This window comes from Equus przewalskii, chromosome 3, assembly GCF_037783145.1.
Source record: "Equus przewalskii isolate Varuska chromosome 3, EquPr2, whole genome shotgun sequence".
NCBI classification, from domain to species: Eukaryota; Metazoa; Chordata; class Mammalia; order Perissodactyla; family Equidae; genus Equus; species Equus przewalskii.
Window position 1 is genome coordinate 94,198,206 of NC_091833.1, and position 14,874 is coordinate 94,213,079.

Sequence of the window (14,874 nt, forward strand, 5' to 3'; positions counted from 1 at the left end):
GGCAAAAGACATATGAAACAATGTTCAACATCACTAATTATTAGGGAAATTCAAATCAAAATTACAATGAGATATCAACTTACACCAATCAGAATGGCTGTGATCACCAAGACAAAAAACAACAAATGTTGGAGAGGTTGTGGAGAAAAGGGAACCCTCATACACTGCTAGTCGGAATGCAAACTGGTGCAGCCACTATGGAAAACAGTATGGAGATTTCTCAAAAAAATAAAAATAGAAATGTTATATGATCCAGCTATACCACAACTGAGTATTTATCCAAAGAACTTGAAATCAATGACCCAAAGAGATTTATGCATCCCTAAGTTCATCACAGCATTATTCACAACAGCTAAGATGTGGAAGTAACCCAAGTGCCCTCCAATAGATGAAAGGATAAGGAAGATGTGGTATATATATACTATGGAATACTATTCAGCCATAAAAAAGACAAAATCATCCCATTTGCAACAACATGGATGGAACTTGAGGGTCTCATGTCAAGCAAAATAAGCCCGACAGAGAAAGACAAATACTGCATGATTTCACTCACATGTGGAAGATAACAAATACATGGATAAAAAGAACAGATTAGTGGTAATCAGGGGAAGTGGGTTCGGGGATGGGCAAAGAAGAGATAGAAGGGCGCATATGTATGGTGATGGAGCAAAATTAGACTACTGCCTGTGAACATGATGAAGTGTACTCAGAAACTGATAAATAATAATGTACACCCAAATTACAAAATGTTATAAACCATTATGATTTCAATTAAAAAAAAATTCGTTATGCATATATGTGGAGCTGTGAGGACAATGGGTCATTGACTGGATGCATTTTCTGTGCAGTGCCATTTTGCTGTGTCTTTCTCTTTCTTCTTGTCTTTCTCTTTCATTCCAATTAAGGATACAAAAATGAGGTTTCAGTCTCTTAATATGAAAATAAAATACCTATCTGTCTCAGAAATGCCTTGTTACCTCTTCTGGGATGGTATTCCACTGTACCTACAAAATTTAGATAAAGTTCGAGAATGCTAATAATTTACTTAACTAAAGTGTGAGTCCTAGTTATGGTAGAAAAAAATCAGTACATCAGTGGCTCCTTTCCCTGCTGATCTACTACTTTCCTTGCCACAATAACCAGTGTCAGCAACACAGTAATAAAGAAAAATAAAGGAAAAGAAGCTTGAGGGTCCTTCTGGCCCCGGCCTACATCCACAGTTCTCCACCACATGTGCAGCACCATCCTTGACCTCTCCCGATTTTCTCCAGATACGTCTTTATTTTTCTCAGTAGTTCCTTCACTTTTCATTCCAAATTCCAGTCTACATAGGCCCCTTTATTTTCAAAAGCTGACTTGTTGATATGATGTAAGTACCTCTGGGTTGGGGAGATTTTCTATGATATTGCTCTATACTATTCTTCCTTTTTCCCACTTCCATACTGGAAAAACTATGTATATTAAGAATCATATATATCAGGCTCTTAAATGCACTTCTTGGCCTTTCCTCACCTACATCTCACTCTTCTTAACATAAGAAAGAAACATGAGCCCAACAAGTTCACATTTTTATAAAGATTTTCTTCCAATCCTCTCTACTTCCTTACCACTCAGTTTTGGAAAACAAAAATTCCTATTGAAGCATATAAATTTATGGAAATATCTTTATTTCCAGAGTCATGGCTCACTATAACCAATGAATGGTTGGTTAACTCTTCTGAAACAGCTAAAAATGCTGTATTATCATACATTTTAAAAGTCTTTTAATTTTGGGTTCAGTCCCATGGCATAGTGGTTAAATTTGGCCCATTCTGATCCAGCAGCCTGGGTTCACAGGTTTGGATCCCAGGTGCAGACCTATTCTACTTCTCAGCCACGTTGTTGTGGCAACCCACATATAAAGTAGAGCAGATTGGCACAGATGTTAACTCAGGGCTAATCTTCCTCAGCAAAAAAATAAGTAAACTTTAAATTTTATCAATGGTCAGGAAATTGAAATCTTAAGGCCCAAATCTGAGTGAATTCACAGAGGTAGGTAACCATAAAGTGAGCTTTCACCTTGAAGCTTTGCCCAGTTGTGTTCTTTAGCTTTAGTTTCCACATCCTTTTGGGAAAAAAGATATAAGTGATAAAACTTAGGTTTCTCCTAAGCTAGAACCCCCTAAGGTACAATATCATTGGCCTAAGAGTGAAATAGAAAGAAACCCATCACTCACCAACTCCCTCATCACTAGCCCTGTGGGTAAGAGGAAGGAAATTTGTCTCAGGCACTTGTGCTAGTGATAGAGGAGAAAAAAGAAGTAAATGGAAAAAAATCTCCCCATGAGATATCATAACCACAAGCCAAGTTTGAAATCAAATTCACCCTGGGGGGATGATGTAGAAGGAAAAAGAAATCAAGGCAGAATTCCATTTAAAATTATCCTGAGTTGTCAGTGTCCCCAACCCTGGAAGTAGGAAATACAAATCATCTTGAGAAGCGGAGGAAACTATTTCACATCAGGTCTGAAATAATTTTCACTGGTAAACTTCCAATGAATATGAGCTCATAGTATGTGCAAGGACCATCAACCCAGAACTTTAGAACTAGCCAAAAAAAACCAGACACAACACTTTCAATAGGAGGAAGATACGAGACTAATGTAGGATGTTTTCACACGTGCAAACCCAGGAGTTGTCCAGAACGGATTTTATCCATAGGAAATTCTATAGTGTATAATTTGGGCAAAATGACGTTAATTTCAACAAAAGGTCTAAAAATTAAAATGATGAATAAGGATAATTGTAAGCATGTGGATAATCCAATTAATTGTATAAAATGATAATGTTTTGAGGGTTTATAAAACATAATAGAAATAATACATGTCAATAAAATTTTATAAATTAGAGGGAGGGTGATTAAATGGTTCTAATATCTCTGAAATACCTGGAAGGAGGATAATTTTTATAAACTTTAGGGTTTGATAAATTAAATTGTCAGTTTAAAATTTCTAGAGTAACCACTGAAAGAAAAGGAGTAAAGGGAGAATATGGAATGAGAGAAAAGAAATCAAAAAACCCCTAATCAATCAAAACCAAAAAAAAAGGCAAGGAAGGGAAAAAGAAAAAAGAAGAGGTGAGTCAAATGATTAATGATGATGTTAACTAATAATTCCAATGGGCACCATTTCACAAACACCATATTGACAAAAATTAAAAACTACAATAAGGGGGCCAGCCCATGGCATAGTGGTTAAATTCTGCATGCTCTGCTTCAGCAGCCCAGGGTTTGCAGGTTTGGATCCTGGGAGCGGACCTACACCACTCATCAGCCATGCTGAGGGAGCATCCCACATGAAATAGAGGAGGTTTGGCACAGATGGCAGCTCAGGGCGAATCTTCCTCACCAAAAAACAAAACAAAATAAAACCCTAAAACTACAATAATAATGTGGAGAATATGAAGCAATGAGACCACTTACTAATTACATACAGGTGTGAGTATCAATTAGCGTAACTCCTTTGGGAAACAATGCAGCATTAACTTATAAAATTGAAATATGTAAATACCTTTTAAATTAATGAGTCACACCTAGGTTTATACCTAGAGTAGCTCTTACATATATAGTACCCCAAAACATGTACAGGAACACCCAATCCCAATGTTTGGATGGAAGCAACCTAGAAACAACCATCAAGAGTATAATGGATAAATAGTGATATAGTTAATCAAAAGAATTCTATATATCTATAAAAATGAATTAATGAATGCTGCATTCAACTTGATGGATGAACATCAGAAATGGCATTGAGAGAATAAAGCAAAGGATTCCATTTATGAAGGTCCTAAAACTTCCCAAGTTAGATATACTTTCTGACGATGCAAACCTAAGTAGTAAACTCTAAAAAATAAATAAAAAATGATAATCTAAAATTCAGTTGATGTTTAATGCTGAAGTGGAAAGAGATTGGGTTTGTATACAAGGTGGTTTTAATGGTTCTGTTCTCTCCTTTTTAAAAGAGATTCTTATACATTCTCTTTAAGGTTTACTCCTACTTTATTATTTTTATATCGAATATTAAAGAAAATGAAAAGTAAAAATTAATGTATAAAACAGAAGTTAGAGGTGCAGTTGATGATTTTAGGGAAAAATTGTCTTTCCTAGTAGAATCTGGGCCCCTGTTTATCTAACTTCCCCCAAAAATGCTGTAAAGATTTTTATATTAATCCTGTCCTTCAGACTGTGGCTCGTCAAACTTCTTTTCTTTCTCTTTTTTTGTCATTGTGACTTTTACCCATTTAACTACTTGAGTGTTTATTGATAGTGACAAATATTCTAAGAACTCTAAGGATTATGGTGAAATGCATTTTGATTTTAAAAAATATATTAACAAAAGAATGACGACTTTTTCCCATGTAATGCCAAAAGAGTAGTCACGTAACAATTTTTGTGCAGTTTTATTTTCACATTGATTGCTTACATTATGTGCCTTGATTTCCTCTACAAAGTTTTGATTCAGTGCTGGGTACAGAATTAAAACCCAAGAATGGTCTGTTGGCTCTCAGTTTTTTTGCAGAAGTATATTTCTCCTCACACTATAAATTTTGAGAGTTGAAGGATCAGGACTCCACATGCACTAAAATGTGCTGTAAACTTTAAAATGTCTGTTTAGAGATTTCTTTTTTTAAATGTATGCTGTGGCTGTTCAATACAACCCACATCTTTCAACTTTTGTCTTTGTCTTGAAAAATGAAAGTTTAGCATTTATACTGTATCATCCAGTATGTAGCTGTTTTCATTTATCTTTATTCTTTTCTGACAGTCAAGAAACTGTGTCAGCATTTCACAAGAGACCTTTAGGTTTTATTCTATCTTTTTTGGCATGTAAAGAAGTTGAAAGGAAACCACAGCACATCCAAAACTGTACTCTTAGGTCAGTGTGGGGCAAGTATAAAAAGATTAATGTCTGAATGTAGATGATTCTAAAGCCAGACACTCTTTTGTTTTGTTGGTCTTTAGTCTAAGCAAAAGCAAAACATTCAAACAGAATAAATCTATACACTCTGATGTCAATGTTTTGTTGGTAGAGTTGGCCCTCTTCACATCCTGGCTATTTTATAAAATCTCCAAGTGAGTGTTAAATCTTGGATTTATATCTCACAAAGGCCTTCTGTACCTCATAAGCAGGCTTAAAATCCATTTGGTGAAGGTACTGTGGAAGATATTCAAGAATTATGATGCTGTGGTCAAGTAGGCTCCATGAGAACATTAAGGGAGACGCTTCTGCTTACAATAAAACAGGAGAAACTGAAGCTCAATACTGAGCTGGATTTATCCCAATTTTAGAACACTGAGGCTATCCACATGACAGGAAGCTACCGAAGTCTCAAATGCATATGTAAGAATTATGTTCCAGAAGGGAAGAGCACAGTCCAACATGACAAACACTTGAGGAAGATCAACAATGAAAGAGAGGAGAAAATGCATCAACAAATGGAAAAACTTAAACTCAAAAACACCCTAAAACTTAATATAACAATCTGAACAGGTTTTCAAACAGACTCAGAAAGACTTTGTTTGAGGAAGGAGTTATCTCCCTGAAACAATAAATGCAGATTATGCCACAAGAACAGGAAAGCATGACAAAAGAAAAAGAAACGATAAGATAAATTATAAAGAGATCTTAAAAACAAGGCAGCCTTTTTGAAATAATTTAAAAATATGATGTGAACCAGGTCAATGCACAGTGTTAATAAAGAATTGGTGACTATAGGATTGGGCTGAGGAATCCTCCCTGAATGCAGTGCAAATGTATCTACAGATAAAATCAAGAATCGAGAAAACATCCAACAAGCCAGAGTTGCAATATTTATCTAATAAGATTTTAAGAAGAAGAGTAAAACATATGGGAGGACAGATTGGTAATTAAGAATTTAAGTCAACATTTCTCATACAAGAAAACTCCAAATTCTAATAGCTACAAGAGTTAAAGACAGATTACCAACAATGGAAGGAAAATGAGACTACTCTATTATATTTTTTATCAGCAATGTTTGATACAGGGAGAAATGAGAAAATATTGTCAAAGTGCCAGAAGAAATTCTTTACACATAAAATTCCATATCTAGATAAATTATCACTCAAGAACAAAGATGTAATACAGAAATTTTTAGACTAATAAAAATAGGAACATGTAGGAGTAAATCATCCTTAAAAAAATCTATTTGAGAAAAGCTATTATGGAAAAAGAAAAATGAAACACAATATAGTAAAGGTGGAAATACATAATTAAAATGCATTTTACGTCTAAATGTTAATAATAAATACTATGTGTGAATTATATATGTATGAGCTTATAACTGATATCAATATGCATTAATGGATGATGCAGAGATATAAAATTATTAAAAGTCTGTTGACTTCCTAAGAGAAAAGAAACCAAATCTGATTATTTCTAGAATAGTTTTAAGAAATAAACCTGTGTGTATTAAAAATATTAGCAAATTCCTCGAAGAATAGAGGTGGAATCTATAACTTTCAAATCAAACAAAAAAAATATGTAAAAGGGAAAAAAAAGAAAACATGGTAAGTATACATTTCATCGAAAGCTATGAAAGAATGATTCATTCAAGAAGTGATGAGGACTGGCGTTCTTTGGCATCTTAGAACAATCTAATCACAAAGAGAGAACAATTCTAGTTTTTGAAAAAATCAGAGACTGTTTGTCTTGAATCACTGTTAGCGACTCAAGGTTGTGAACTACATGGTTCACTGTATTATTTTACCGATTCACAATTGAAGGGAAATTCTACACTCTATTAAATGCTTAATAAGAACCTCATTTTTTTTTCACTTGACAAACTAAAAGCAAAAACAACCTGGAAAATGGTCATTACTCTCCACAGTAGAAGCACTATAGTTTTTCAAAATATGTACCTAGAAACAAATAGCTGGAAACTAGAAATTTAAATAAACTAGAATTAATATGGTTAAAAAACAACACGCATACCACCAGTTGACTTTCTTACAAGAATGTTGTCCATGATTTGTGTTTACCTAAAATCTCAAGGTACGGATTTTCAGTATGAAAAATTGGAATCACCTCAATCTGGGCAAATACAACCCATTGAACTACAATTTCTCAGGACCTGGAGAACTTCACAAGAATCAGACGATCAGTTTTCAAATCTGCTCTACTTCAATCAGTCTTTAATACAACTTTGAACTTGGCATTGCTCATTCTGCTTCTGATTAAACTAACTGGGCTATTGCGGAGCCATTTTAATCTTATTGTTCCTATTTAGAGTGGCACAGTCATTGGTTATTGAGTAATTACCATTTTTTGCCATGCTATGTGAAAAGTGTGTTCTAAATTGGAAAGCTTCATATATCAAATCTGATGGGAAACAATTATTTTTGGATGTAATTTCTTTCATTCATGCAAACACAATTTTAACTTTAGTAAGAGGTAATTCACGTATCATATAACTTACCCACTTAAAGTGCACCATTCAATGGTTTTAGTACAATTCATAGAATTGTGCATGCATTAGCACAATCCATTTAGAAAATTTTCTTTACTCCCTCCAAAAAACCCAGCTCTGCTCTGCTCTGCTATCACTCCCCAACTTCCCCTCTCCCCCAGCTCTGGGCAACCACTAAACCCACTTTCTGTCTCTTTAGATTTTCCTATTGTGGACATTTAATATAAATGGCATTACACAATATTGGTTCTTTGTGACTGGCTTTTTTCACTAAGAATAATATTTTCAAGCTTCATCTATGTTGTAGCACATATCAGTACTTCATTTCTTTTTATTGCAAAATAATATTCCATTGTATGAATATATCGTATTTTATTTATCCTTTCATTGGTTGATAGAACTTGGCTTGTTTTCACTTCCTGCCTTATGAATAACACTGCTATGAATATCTATGTACAAGTAGTGTATAAAGGATCCGATTTCTCTGCATCCTTGTCAACACAAGTAATTAGGTGTCTTTTTGATTATAGCCATGATTTTACCTGTGAAGTACTGTCTCTGTGTTTTTGATTTGCACTTCCTTAATGGCTAATGATACTGAGCACCTTTTCATTCGCTTCTTAGTCATTTGTATATCTTCTTTAGAAGAATATCTATTCACTTATTTTGTTCACTTTTAGTTGAGATATTTCATTTTTCAATTATTGTTTTAATATGTCTCTGCATATTCTAGATATAGGCACACACATTTTAATGCTATCCCCAAATTCTTAAATCTTAAGAATTTATTTAAAATTGAATCTTAGACAGGTGAAACCTTTACTTTTTGACAGTGTGGCACAGACTTTTCCTATCATCTGCATTCTGACACACATACGTTTCAATCAATACATGTTGACTGATTAATCTTTCCCACAATATGTAGTGAAATTGTTTGGGTTGCTTTTATCATTTGTTTCACTATCAACAACTGTTTCCATTATTCATACATGTCTCAGAGTTAGTCAGGAATGCTGTTTTAGTTAGAGGTTCCAATAGAGTCAATATTTCATAGTTAATTTATAAAATGTGGTCACTTCAAGAGTTAAACACCAGTAATTTTTAATAATCTACCCTATAGTTTTACATCACTTAAATTAATCAAAGCTATGTCTTAATAGAGTTCACTGTATTATGTAAGGTATTATAAATTTAGAAACATCTCTATGTCCTTTTATGATAATTCAGAGTAGTATTCTCTAATCCTTTTGGTTATCTCTTCACTTTGTTGGTATTTTCACTCCTTGGGACTCTACAGTCCTTACCTGCTCATCCAATTCCATTGCTCATCTCTCACTCATCTCCTTCTGTTAATTTTTTAATTTCAAACTTGGTTGCTTCCAACTAAGAGAGATACTCTTTTTCCAACTTGTTAAGCATTCTGGCCACCAGCTCAGGCCTCTGTCTTCACAAATATAATGTTTATCATTCTCTGAGTATCTTAATTGATCCAAATTAAACTGAGTTGCACACTCTGCATTTCCAATGACTGCACCCATGTCCTAAATCAGAGACTCAGGCCATACCTTCCCGTTTAAGTTGAAATTCTTCCTTTGCCCAATGGACTCCTCTGGGAACCAGCATTTTAATTATGGAGGTTTCACAAATTTAACACCACAGAAGCTAATCTTTCTGGAAGTGTCAATACGACTATGACCTGAAATGTTGTAGTTCTAAAAGTCTTTTCAGGTTCTCAGTAAATTAAAACAAAAACATAGGTATTTTTCTTTTCATAATATAAAAAAACCATAGGTGAGTATTTATTAAGGCCTTATCATGTGCTCTGAACTATGCCTGGATGCCACAGAGACACAAAAGGTTTTATAGACCTCAGCTCTAAAAACAGTGCTGGGGGTGGGGAGGGAGTCAGAGCCTTAAGAAAGGTTTATCTGGTTCCTAAAATTAGTTTAGTTGTTCATGTTCCAAGCCATCATATTACTCTGTCCTTTTAATTTATGTTTCTAAATATGGCTTATAATGTTTTTATTATATCTTGAATTTATATATATATATATACTACTATGTATATGTATATATATATCTACATTTTATATATTGAGTAGAATATATAATCTGCAGAAGCCATGTTATGTTTGCTGTTATTATATGCTGAAGACTTAGAGTCTTCAAAATCCTCAAAAACACGTGACAAATCAATGAATAGGAGAAAAAAATTAATGGGGGCTTGAATAGAACACTTTTTACAGAGATGATGAGTCTTTGGAAGAACCTAGAAGGATGTTGAAATTTAAAGAGTTGGCTTTAAAAATTGGAGATGAAAGGAATTCCAGAGCGAGTGACAAATTAATAAAAGAAAGTGTGAAATTCTTGGGAAATCTCATGAGATAATGGGAAAACTGGCAAGACTAAAGTAATGGTTATTGGGTGGGAAATTAAGTTAGATATATTGTATGAGATAGAATTATTTAAAAAAGGGGCTTAAAATCAGGTAATTTTGACTCCTGTGGTAGGATAAGAGAGTCACTGAAAATTTTTACCCTGGGGAGTAGCCCTGTGAAAGCCCTAGTTTAAAGAAATATTACTTACAATATTTCTGGTAGTTTTCTGTCCTGACGCTGTGTGCAGAGTGAATTGGAAGGTTGTTGAGTCTGAGAGATAACTCAAAGCTAAATGTTGTTCTCAGATCTAAAAGTTTCACTTAGCCTAGATTTTCTGAAGTACATATTTATATATAAATATAACACCTCAAACTATTCATTATTTCACACTTGTCCTTACTTATATCTTGCAGTTTTATTTTATCTGAATGATAAACTAATGTCCTTTTTAAAAGATTAGCAATGTATGAATAAATGGAAGTCATAAATAAACGAAAATAGAATGAATGATAGCTGCTCGCTAGAAAGTGCTGCCTCATGTTAACATGAATCCATGAAACCCTGGCCAACACTAGGGACAAAGAGACTCTGCAAGAACATATGCAAGACATTTCAAAATGTAAATCAGAAATATTTAGTGAGTAAAGAATATGTATTAGGTATAATCAGACAATGAGTTAAAGATGGCTTTATGATCTGCATTACCTACTGGAAATTTAACTGTTACTTGCAAAGAGAAAACAAAGCTGGGATGAAGAACTTACGAAGTGCTTGGGTTTTAGGGTTTCATGTGACGTAAAACATACAAGAGAAGATATTCAGGAAGTAGTTGTTATCAGAGAAGAATTCCAGTGAGAGACTTGGGTGTCATCAGCAAAGTGAAAAGGGTGATGTGTGAAGCCATTAAAATAGATCAGATCTTCAAAGCGAAGAGGAAAGGGCAGAGGATTACGATCTATTACTATATTACTTCATATAATGCTCATAATGACGGTGTGGAAGTGGTACATATTTCATTCTACAAACAAGAAAAATTTCAGAGAGTGTTTATGGTATGTCTGACGTAACACAGTTAATAATAGTGGTACAATAAGGGTGCATCGAAAGAGACCCCCCCCCCCGACACTGCTGGTGGGAAGGTAAAGTCTAATAAACTTTCTGTTGGAAATTTGAGAATATATATCGCGAGTCTTACAAATGTTCATATCTTTTGATACAGTGATAACATTCCTGTCAATTTTCCCAAGAATTGAACACACACACACACAAATTTATGGGTACCAATATTCACTGTAGCATTATTTATGAGTAAAAATCAAAAGCAGTATAAAAGTCCAACAGTATAAGACAATCTTTATGCATGTTTTCTCATATCTATGTAATAGAGTAATATGCAGCCTTTATCATCATGTTTTAAATGAATATGAGAACATAGAAATGCTTGAAATATATAAAGCAAGAAAGGTAATATAAAGAGAAAATAAATTGTTTAGCCAAAGTGCCATTTCAGGAAAAATAAAAAGGTTTCCAGACTACCTGTTTTTAATTTAAAAAGAAAATTACTTTGTTACATCCTACGCAAAACAATTTTATTAATACAGCTTAGATTACTTTACTCAATACATAAATGTCAATAAGAAAACGACACTATTTCCCAGCTACATCATAACATTAAAAACTGGAAACATTTATTAAGTAGCACTGAGAGCCTCTTTCAACTGTATTCTGTGTTCATTGCTTTAAAGTTCCCTAATTTCATTCATCTATTTGAAACAAGCCATTTAGAAAGGTATGGAGGAGGAAACAAAGGGTCAGAGAGATGAAATCCCTCGCCCCAAGGCACACAGGGATTTAGCGGTAGATCTAACCAGCTCCTGAATTAGCGTTCTTCTTTGAATCCTAGGGATGGTAGGACACATTACTTTTTTAAACAATATTTTTATTTAATGTAAATAGTTGTTATTCAATTTCAGTGGAAACATTACATGTAACATACCTAACTTTATCAAAAATTTCCCAAATAGCAATACAATATTTTCATCTACTCTTACATAAGACACCTCTTTTCAGTATCAGAATAAAATAAAGTCTAAGTTTACTCAAACTCTTAAGTTTAAAGAGTCTTCTGAATTGCTTTAGGCTTCACAGCGACAGGGTTTATTTCCTTCACCATGAGCAGCCCTAAGATTTTTGTCTGCATGTCCTCTTTGGTGAAACACAGTGTTACCCTTTATTCTGTTAATTGAACTGCATACTGTTAAAAGTTAAACAACTGTGTTGAGAGTCACCCGGAAAGTTTTTTTTTTGAAACATAAGCTTTTATTACTCCAGGAAAACGTGAACTTCACTAAAGCCTAGCTTCGTGGGGTAGGTAGTGTGACTCATGCTTGCGGACACAAAATCATCATAAGCCTGTGCTGCATCCTGGGCTACTCTCAAAAACACTCAGTTACAGGAAACCAGACTTGCTTCTAAGAATGTGAATCCCATTTTCTCATTCCTGAAAATGATAAAAAGAAAGGAAGGAAGCAGGAGGGGAAAAAGGAAGGGAGGGAGGGAGGGAGGAAGACAGGTTGGGCAGAAAAATCTCAGTGGCAGTGAAGTTCTAAGGAACATTCCACAAGGCCACTGGGGAGTCCTCAAGCCAAAGTTGCCCATCACAGGGGTCGTGAACCCCAGGAACTGGCCTGTCCTAGTACCTCTCCCATGGGTAATCATCAGCTGAGAGCAGTCAGAGGGAAGTGCAGCCTCAGTTGCAATCAGTTGATGAACTTAAGCGCAGAGATGCTGGGCTGCTTGGTGAGTTTGCTCCCTGCAGTTGGAAATCAAAATCCGAAAGTGCATTCTCATGGCCACTACAGAAGGTAAAAGGGCTGACAGTCTTTCTTCTCTCTCAAATAGATGGCTCCAGATAATATGTGGGTGTGTAGGGGGGTGTTTGAAGGGGAAGCATACGCACCTCTGCAACACAACACACACACACACACATCTTAATACAAATAAAACTTTTACACAAAACATTCACCAAATACAATGAAATGAAGAGTAGAAAATGACCAAACAAATGTTAAAATGGTTATCTTGCGGTGGTGCAATTGATAGTAATTTTCATTTTGTAGTTTCTTCTCCTCTATTTTTCAAGTTTTCTTCAAAAAATATAGTCTCCTGTTACAAACTGGAAGAGTGATTTTAAAAGAATAAGAAACAATGTGATAAATAAGGCAATATATGAATATAGTGAGTGTTTTTTTCCTTCAAGTCCATATCACAAAATCACAGCATTTTGAGGTTAGAAAGGTCCTAAAAGATTATATTTTATATCCAGAGAGTATGGAGCTATATAAATTTAAAAACTGAACATGAAAAGTTTATTTGAATTTTGTTCATGCAATTAAAAAAAAATTAATTGTAGTAAATATAGAACACTGAGTACTCCCCTTCATGAAAGGGTTGTTAGAATCTGAGAAAGGACTACAAACATTAACATTAGTGAAAATAAATTAAAAATTAATATGGTTACCTGGTCCTTTGTGAGTATTGCCTTTGCTATATTCAATTATGATTTTTCATATTTAGGCTTTCCAAATTTAGCTAATAAAATTTACTAACACATACTGTATTAGTTTGTTAGGGCTGCCAAAACAAACTATCACAGACTAAGTGGCTTAAGAGAAATTTATTTTCTCGCAGTCCGAGAGCTACATGTCTGAGACAAGGTGTCAGCAGGGTTGGTTTCTTCTGACGCCTTTTCTCCTTGGCTTGTAGATGGTCATTTTCTCCCCGTTTTCACATGGTCTTCCTTCTCTACATGTCTATGTCTAAACTTTTTCTTCTAAACACCAGGCATCTTGGCATATCATTTTAACTTAATAAACACCTAACATTTTAACTTCTAAACACCAGACATATTGGCATATCATTTTAACTTAATTACAGTTTTAAACGCCTTATCTCCAAATAAAGTCATATGAGGTACTAGGTGTTAGGACTTCAGGGTATGAATTTTGGGGGGACACAATTCATCCTATAACATATACTAAGCAATTATCCATTGTTTATCTGAAATTCAAATTTAACTGAGTGTCTTGTATTTTATCTGGCCACCCTATTGGAATCCTGAAATTGTTCATCTAATTCACGGTTTCATATATTTTCATTTATTCTTTTATATTTTTAGGATCTTGTGGGTTTTTTTTCTGAGGAGGATTAGCCCTGAGCTAACATCTGCTCCCAAGGCTCCTCTTTTTGCTGAGGAAGATTGGCCCTGAGCTAACATCCATGCCCTTCTTCCTCTATTTTATGTGCGTGATGTCTGCCTCAGCATGGCTCCATGAGTGGTGTGTAGATCTGTGCCTGGGATCTGAACCGGTGACCCTGGGGCCCCCAAAGCAGAGTGTGAAAACTTAACTGCTGTGCCACCGGCCAGCCCCAGAATCTATATTTTTTAGTAGGTGGTTTTGAAAGCCACAGAAGAAATCATTTTATTTAAAATACATATTCCATTCATATTGCTAACAAAGCAATTCCTTTGATTTAAAATGAATTCCCACTAATTTGAAAGGAAATACTTGAGCCAGTATCTTCTTCACCTCTAAAGGTTAATCATATGTAAACTAGGTAAGATAATACCAGACTTAATTCACCTTTTGCATGCTAGTCCATGATTAAAACAAGAGAATCTCTTGGAATGCTTTAATATATAATCACCAAAGAACCCAGTCTAATGGTGTTCACATCGCCTATTTTAATTATGTGAGTTTGTAAAATTTGGAATCTTTGACATTTTGTTTAAATAATCATCTGAACAGAAGAAAATTTCTAATAAAAACGCGTTTTCTCTCTTTAGTAAATTAACAGCTCTGAGTTTTCTTTATAATTCTGATTTGCCCCCATAATCTCAGTTAAGCTTCACTTATACTGGGGCGTAACATGCAATTCCAGATGCTAGAAATATTAGCTTTATCTGAGAGGTAGACACTAATGCCTCTATATTACCCAGATCTATTTTCTTAAAAATAAGATTTCTCAGTAA